Below are 8,266 nucleotides of genomic sequence, written 5' to 3'. Positions count from 1 at the left end.
AAACCAATGTCCCCACTGCCATGAGATCTTCCCGGAGCTCCTTCCTTGTTGTCCTTGGGCTAGCCTTGACTCTTCGGACAAGCCTGGCCTTGGCACGGGTGGAAACTTTCAAAGGCTGTCCAGGCCGTGGAAGGCTAACAGTAGTTCCATAGGCCTTCCACTTCCGGATGATGCTCCCAACAGTGGAGACAGGTAGGCCCAACTCCTTGGAAAGGGTTTTGTACCCCTTGCCAGCCTTGTGACCCTCCACGATCTTGTCTCTGATGGCCTTGGAATGCTCCTTTGTCTTTCCCATGTTGACCAAGTATGAGTGCTGTTCACAAGTTTGGGGAGGGTCTTAATTAGTCAGAAAAGGCTGGAAAAAGAGATAATTAATCCAAACATGTGAAGCTCATTGTTCTTTGTGCCTGAAATACTTCTTAATACTTTAGGGGAACCAAACAGAATTCTTGTGGATTGAGGGGTTGAATAATAAATGACCTCTGAATAAACTTTTCACAATTTAAAAAAAAAGAAATAAGATTCTTTTTTGCTGCATTTCACACTTCCAGGCTGATCTACAGTCCAAATGTCACAATGCCAAGTTATTCCGAATGTGTAACCTGCTAAATCTGCAGGGGGTTGAATACTACTTGTAGGCACTGTAGATATGTGTGTAGGTGTAGGTGTAGGTGTGTGTCCGCTAAAGGAATCTGCATCATCAGATTTACAATTTGCACAGACTCCTCATGTGACTCAGGGAACATCATAGACTTTGTTTTGAGGGGGAAATTTAACCCCGCGCTTTACAGTTATTCTTCATAAAACCTGCTTACATTAAACTGAATGGAGCTGGAAGCTACAAGTCATTAATAGAATCTGTGATTGGTGCTATAGGCAACGGAGGACATTCATAGTATAAAAAGCTTCTGTGTGAGGTGATATGTCAGTGGACCGAGGAATAGAGAGAGACAGAGATGGAATGAGAGAGACATAGAGGGACAAAGCGAGGGATAGAGAGACAGATGGAGAGAGACAGAGAGCGCGAGGGATAGAGAGACATAGAGAGACAGAGCAAGGGATAGAGAGACAGAGAGAGAGAGACAGAGACAAAGCGAGGGATAGAGAGAGAGAGAGAGAGACAGAGAGACAGAGCGAGAGAGAGACAGAGACATAGAGAGACAGAGCGAGGGATAGAGACAGAGAGACAGAGCGAGGGATAGAGAGACAGAGAGAGACATAGAGAGAGAGAGATAGAGACAGAGAGACAGACAGAGACAGAGCGAGGGATAGAGAGACAGAGCGAGGGATAGAGAGACAGAGCGAGGGATAGAGAGACAGATGGAGAAAGAGACAGAGACAGAGAGAGCGAGGGATAGAGAGACAGAGATGGAGAGAGACAGAGAGAAAAAGCGAGGGATAGAGAGACAGAGAGACATAGAGAGAGACAGATGGAGAGAGAGACAAAGATAGAATTAGGGAGACATGGAAATAGAGAGACGGACAAAGGGAGATGGTCTAAACTTGAGATGTAAGGGCAGGGTCCTCTCTCCTCCTGTAGACTGTGAGCCCTCGCGGGCAGGGTCCTCTCTCCTCCTATACCAGTCTGTTTTGTACTGTTAATGATTGTTGTACGTATACCCTCTCTCACATGTAAAGCGCCATGGAATAAATGGCGCTATAATAATAAATAATAATAATAAATAATAAGGGAGAGAGGGAGAGAAGGAGAGTGGGAGAGATGCAGAGAGACAGTTACTATTTCTGGCAATGCCGGGTATTGCAGCTAGTACCTTTTTATAAAAATCTCCCGCCAGGTATGTAAATTCTTGGGCCTGGGCGTCCTAGTTTGCGGCTCTCATCCCTCGTTTGCGGCTCACATCCCTCGATTGCGGCTCTCATCCCTCGTTTGCGGCTCACATCCCTCGTTTGGGCACTGATTGCTGTCATCCTTTGATGACTGGCGTGGTAGATGCCTCCGGTGCCATCCATGCACCTGGACAAACTCTTGCACCTGCGCAGAGGACATTGCCGGCTCAAGCAGGCGCACTACACTCTGCCCTATTGCGGGCAGAGCCAAAAACGCAGGTGCGCCCCTGCGAGCCGGCAAGTTCTCTACACAGCAAGAGATTTTGCCCAGCTACATGGATGACGCAGGTGACATCATCCACATCAACGGAGGACGGCGATCAGCGCCCAAAGGAGGGATGGGAGCCGCAAACTAGAGTTTACATACATGGCGGGGTCTACAGGGGTAGTCAGGGGGTAACATGCACCTTTATAGTATGCAGCACAGGCGCTGCTGAAGGTGCTAGTTTTGCTTTACAACTCAAAAATCTGTTGACCGGTTCCCTTTAAGAACTAGGACTCCGAGTCTGAAGTGCGTGAGATAATATGACCCGCACTTAACTCGTGGGAGCATGGACTATTATTGCAGGATTTGCCCTCACTCGCGACTACACCCGCCCTGTGCCACCCCTACATGCCCGCCTGAATGGCATGAGCCGCCATTATATTGTATGAATTATGTTGGACCATAAACTGGACCAAAGTAGTCCAAGATGGGAGATCATCCGTCCACGATCTGACGCTTATCTGGTCCATGGTGCACCTGGATGTACTATTCTCTCTTCTATAGGAGTCCTTCTACTCCACAACGTTCCTTTGTTTACAAAAGCCACTTTATTGTTCCTCTATATTTGTTTTATTATTATAGAATTTTAGTAAAATAAAATTCTATTTTTCTTCTTTCCTTTTGAGTTATTTCTTTTGATGTAAATTTTCCGTTTCGGACCATTAAGGGAAATGTCTGACAGATGTAAGGGCCACCTCCCAGACTCGCGTCTGTCTCAAGCACTCTCCACTCCCTTCCAATATCTCCACGCAAAGGGTCTCATTTATTATCCGAACTACCATAGCAATAAATGGGCATGATTGATGCCAGATTCATAGTGCAAAACCGCCAGTCGTTGCATCTACATTCGCGGGGCTACAAATGATGCCACAAATGGACCACCGCTTTGCTTTGAAGTCTTCCATACAGGAACTATGTGAACCTTTTAAAGATTAGCCAAAACATTAGGTAGAACAGAGAACACGGACTGTACCTCTGGCTGGTTAATCAGTGACAGAGTCCAGTGGAAGGGTCATCTCTGATTTCCCATCAGATTTACCAAACACTCTCGAGAAGGAAAGACTATCTGCGTAACACCTGCCCGAATATTCCTAATTTACCCCCTGAACTGACTTGAGACCATCGTGGTAAGTAACAGATCTCCAAATCTTAATTTTACTGATAAATATTAAGCGGTTGATGAAAAAAAATTGCTGAAATGTATCTACGTGACGTCAGAAGGCATCAGAGAGTATGAGGGCTATGAAGTGTTCCTCAGAGCTGTTTGCGTCTCTCCGTCTCCTCGATCTAAACTGGACATGAAATTCAAGAAATAACTTTGAAAACATGTAACAAATTATGGATTGTTGGTTCTCCAACATTGTTATTCCAATTGGAACCTATTAACAGTCCTTACCAGCCTCAACACCACATAGGAGACCACCAATATTGGTAGTTGAAGGATATCTCACCATTTGAGTTATCCTTCAGGTGGTAATTTTGGGGTTCTCGGTAAGGAACGGTCCACATATCATTACTTTTGGATGTGCTTATGACGTATGTGATTCGTCCCCCGCACACCGCCGGCCAGCACTTGGTTGATATAGGTTAGCAGTCATTGCAGTCCCTTCATCTCCCCCATCCTGTTAAACCCACCCACTTATTTCAGAAGAGATATTCTCTAAACGTTACAGATCACAGTCAACTTTTTGAGCCAAATTAGTTAGTCCTGGTGATAATTTGACTTTTTTGGTGGTTGGGGAATAAGAACTTGCAGTCGGAAAAACCCCAAAGACTGCCACAAATCTTCTTGACTTCTTGTATTTCTCCAGCTCCATACTTGGAGATGGATAGAAAAGGCAGTGGTTAGAGGACATGACCGGCTTGAGGTGACATCTCAAGTTTAGACCATTTCTGGATGTTGCTTGGACTGAAGAACACGTTGACCAAGTGGAAGTTTGGGTTTCTCTGACCAAAACTCATTAGACCTCAACTAACTCCAGCCAGGCTCCTTCCATCCCTCAACTGTTTCCATCTTGCAGACATCTTGGGTGATGTCTAAGATTGGTCTTTCCTTGGTTTTCATAAAAAATAATTTCTATTCTCACCAATACAAAGTCATATAGATGAGGATGCAATGAAATCTAACTGAAGGCTCTTCGGATTAATGGGGAACTTTCCCATCTATGGTCATTTTATTTCCTTCAAGCTTATTGGAGAGATGTCCTAAGATTCAGACCGAAATCTCAATTTTTCCAAAAATGGTAACCCAGATCTCCACATTTCTTGGTTGGAATACTGTTTTTGTACAACCTTCCAAGCCTTGACTAAAAGGCCATTCCTAGGACTCACTCGAGGCTCATAAGTGTGAGAAATGAAGGATGACTAGGAAAGTGGAGGAGATTCGGACACAAGCAAAGCTATCTTTTTGTCAATACCTTCTGGTGTGTGGTTCTCTACTTTAATAAAGACACTTTTTATACAGAAACCTGACAATCCGACAGACAAAGCACATAGGAGCGATCTGCGATGAAGCATTGGGTGCAAGATGACACCGGTTCCTGGATGTAACATCAACTCTGAATCCCAGGTGAGTGAAGACTTCACAATGAAGAACTCTATACATTATACAAATTCCCACATAGAGCAGTGGTCTCAACCAAGATAAACCATTTTATATGGGATCCAGCTCTTGACACCCCTGACAACCAAGGGGTAAAGGAGGGAGACTTTCTACCCGCAGGCATCCCCGGAGGCTCCCCTCCCTTCTACCTGCCAACATCACCAGTGGCTCCCCTCCTACTTACCATTAGTCCCAGAGGCTCCCCTTCTTTCTACCCATCCCCAGAGGCTACCCTCCCTCCTACTCACGGGCATCTCCGGAGGCCCTCCTACTCACCAGCATTCCCTCATACATGCCGCAAACCCTCAGACGCTCCTTTCCCTCCTACCCATCGGCATCCTTTTAGGCTCTGTTACCTGCCATGATCCACGGAGGTTCCCTTCCCTCCTACCCGCCAGCATCCATAGAAGCTCCCCTCGATCCTTTCCGCTAGCATCACCGAGGCTCCCCTCCCTCCTACCCGCTGCCTGCCTCGGAGGCTCTCCTCCCAACGACCCATTAGGATTCCCGGAGGCTCCCCTCCTTCCTACTCACCAGCATCCCCGGAGGCTACCCTCCCTCCTACCTACCGGCATAGCCAGAGGTTCCCCTCTTTCCTACCCATCGGCATCACAGAAGGCTTCCCTCCCACCTGCCAGCATGACCAGATGCTCCTCTCCCTTGTACCCACAGGCATCCCCATAGGCTACTCTCCCTCCTTCTCGCCGATATCCCCGGAGGCTCTCCTCCTTCCTATCCACCGACATCCCTGGAGGTTTACCTACCTTCTACCCACCAGCATCCCCAAAAGCTCTCCTACCCATCGGCATCTCAGGAAGCCCCCTCCCTCCTATACACCAGCATACCTGGAGACTCCCGTCCCTCATACCCACCGGCACTCTTGGAGGCTCCATTCCCTCCTACCCTCCGGCATCCCTGGAGGATCTCTCCATCCTACCCGCCAGCATCCCCAGAGGCTCTCCTCCCTCCTACCCACCAACATTCCTGTAGGCTTCCCTACCCACCAGCATACCTGTAGGCTCCCCTCACTCCTACCCAACAGCATCACCATAGGCTCCCCTCTCTCCTACCCACCAGCATCCCTGGTGATCCCCCTCCTACCCACCGGCATCCTCAGAGGCTCCCTTCCCCCCTACCCACTGGCATCCACAGGGGCTCCCCTACCTCCTACTCTCCGACATTCCTGGAAGCCCCCTCCCTCGTTAGCCAAGAGCATCCCCGGAAGCTTCCCTCTGACCTACCCACCAGCATTCCCGGAGGCTCCCCTTCCTCCTACCCACCAGCATCCCTTGAGGCTCCACTACCTTTTACCCACTGATATCCCCTGAGGCTCCCCTACTTCTTATACACCAACATCCTCAGAGGATCCCCTACCTCTTACCCGCCAAAATCCTTGGAGGCTACACTCCTTCCACCCACTGGCATCCCCGAAGACTCCCCTACCTCCTACCCGCTGGAATCCCTGAACACTTGCCTCCCTCATACCTGTTGGCATCCACGGAGGCTCCCCTCCCTCCTGACACCATCCCTGGAGTTTCCCCTCTCTTCTAGCTGTCTACATCCCCAGAATCATTAGGATCTACTGTTGGCAGTTCCTGTGTAATCAACGACCAATGACGTCCCTGATGTGCTAAATGGAGACAAGTTTGGAGATGCTGCAACCATGGGAGACAAGTCCAGAGATGCTGCAGCCATGGGAGATTTGCCAGGAGATGCTGCAGCCATGGGAGACAAGTTTGAAGATGTAACAATTGGAGACAAGTCCGGAGATGCTACAGCCATGGCAGACAAGTCCAGAGCCTCTGCAGCCATGGAAGACAAGTCCAGAGCCTCTGCAGCCATGGAAGACAAGTCCAGAGCCTCTGCAGCCATGGAAGACAAGGTTAGAGACTCTGCAGCCATGGGAGACAAGTACGGAGATTCTGCAGCCATGGAAGACACTGTTAGAAACTTTGCAGCCATGGGAGACAAGTCCGGAGACTCTGCAGCCATAGGTAGAGGAGTCTGGAGACTCTGCAGCCATGGGACACCAGTGCGGAGACGTTGCAGCCACGGAAGGAGGACGAGGCTATGCAGGTGCTCAGTATTTTGAGGAACATGCAACCTGGATTTGTGGTGCTGACAAACGACCCCTGGACCACTTTAGAGAACTGGCCGTACTACTGGTTCCCCAACCAAATCAATGTCATTTTGAGCTGTAAGTGCACCTGAAATGAAGACTACAGAGGTCCGGCTACTGTACATTAAAATCCCCCCCAAACATACAATGATCCCAAGAAAACGACCAGAGCTAGGTTCCCTCGTTGAAGACTCTTTTTGGCATTGTCCAAGTGGTCTCCAGACTCATCTCCAGGTATCATCATTGCTTCCTAGACAAAAGTGGCATCATCGCTAAGGAGGACGGACCTCCATTCCAGCCTCTATTGCTGTCTTGCTCTACACCATGATCGCCTGTGAGAGCAGTGGGGGGAGGTCCGTGGACGTCTGGATCATAGCCCAAAATAGGCAAACTCCTTCTGATGAACCCTCCAGTCTTTATTCCAGTTTACTAACAGCTCGGTGTTACATTGATTTGGTGGTGGAGCCAGTGGGGCGGCCATTTCTCCAATGTGTCCCAGGAGCCATTCCAACACCACAACCCCAGGCTGCATGTTGCTCGCACTACTGTGAGCAGCTTGAGTGGCCCAAACCTGCTCCCCCATGGCAGCAGCTTCTCTGGACTTGTCCATAACCCTAACCTCACCATTAGCAGATATGCAATTTTCTGCCTATGCACAGTGTACACAGAAAGCTGCTAATTAGTGGTGCTCTATATTTAGAGAACTGGTAGATCTGCAGTAGAGAAAACTGGGATTTTATCAAAACTGCAGCAACAACTAAAGCAAGTGATATATAACTGGAGTCAGAATCTCTACCCCTACATCATGCTGTTTTCGGAATTAGAAAAGCCTGGAGACAGATTCCCTTTATTACTAATCTGTCTCTCTCTCTTTGTGTGTGTGTGTGTGTGTGTATATATATATATATATATATATATATATATATATATATATATATATATATATATATATATATCTCACACATACACACACACACACACACACACACACAGTACAGACCAAAAGTTTGGACACACCTTCTCATCTGTAGAACAACTGTTAAGAGGAGACTTTGTGCAGCAGCCTTCATGGTAAAATAGCTGCTAGGAAACCACTGCTAAGGACAGGCAACAAGCAGAAGAGACTTGTTTGGGATAAAGAACACAAGGAATGGACATTAGACCAGTGGAAATCTGTGCTTTGGTCTGATGAGTCCAAATTTTAGATCTTTGGATCCAACCACCGTGTCTTGGTAGAAAAGGTGAACGGATGGACTCTACATGGCTGGTTCCCACCGTGAAGCATGGTGGAGGAGGTGTGATGGTGTGGGGGGGGCTTTGCTGGTGACACTGTTGGGGATTTATTCAAAATTGAAGGCATCCTGAACCAGCATGGCTACCACAGTATCTTGCAGCGGCGTGCTATTCCATCCGGTTTGCATTTAGTTGGACC

General features: G+C 48.1%; 1 protein-coding gene across 3 annotated transcripts in view; it reads left to right on the top strand.

Annotated features, from left to right (window-relative positions):
• Window positions 1-3,158: 3,158 nt before the first annotated feature.
• HPN (hepsin) overlaps window positions 3,159-8,266 on the top strand; it is a 40,707-nt gene continuing 35,599 nt past the window's right edge. For 2 of the 3 annotated variants that reach the window (XM_075327493.1, XM_075327491.1), the window contains exons 1-2: window positions 3,159-3,240; window positions 4,578-4,682. The gene's annotated coding sequence lies outside the window, so the exon portion shown is untranslated. The remainder of the gene's footprint in view (window positions 3,241-4,577; window positions 4,683-8,266) is intronic. The other variant, XM_075327492.1, reaches the window with a different exon arrangement.

Source organism: Anomaloglossus baeobatrachus, chromosome 11, assembly GCF_048569485.1.
Source record: "Anomaloglossus baeobatrachus isolate aAnoBae1 chromosome 11, aAnoBae1.hap1, whole genome shotgun sequence".
Classification (NCBI taxonomy): Eukaryota; Metazoa; Chordata; class Amphibia; order Anura; family Aromobatidae; genus Anomaloglossus; species Anomaloglossus baeobatrachus.
This window is presented reverse-complemented; position numbering and strand designations above follow the sequence as displayed.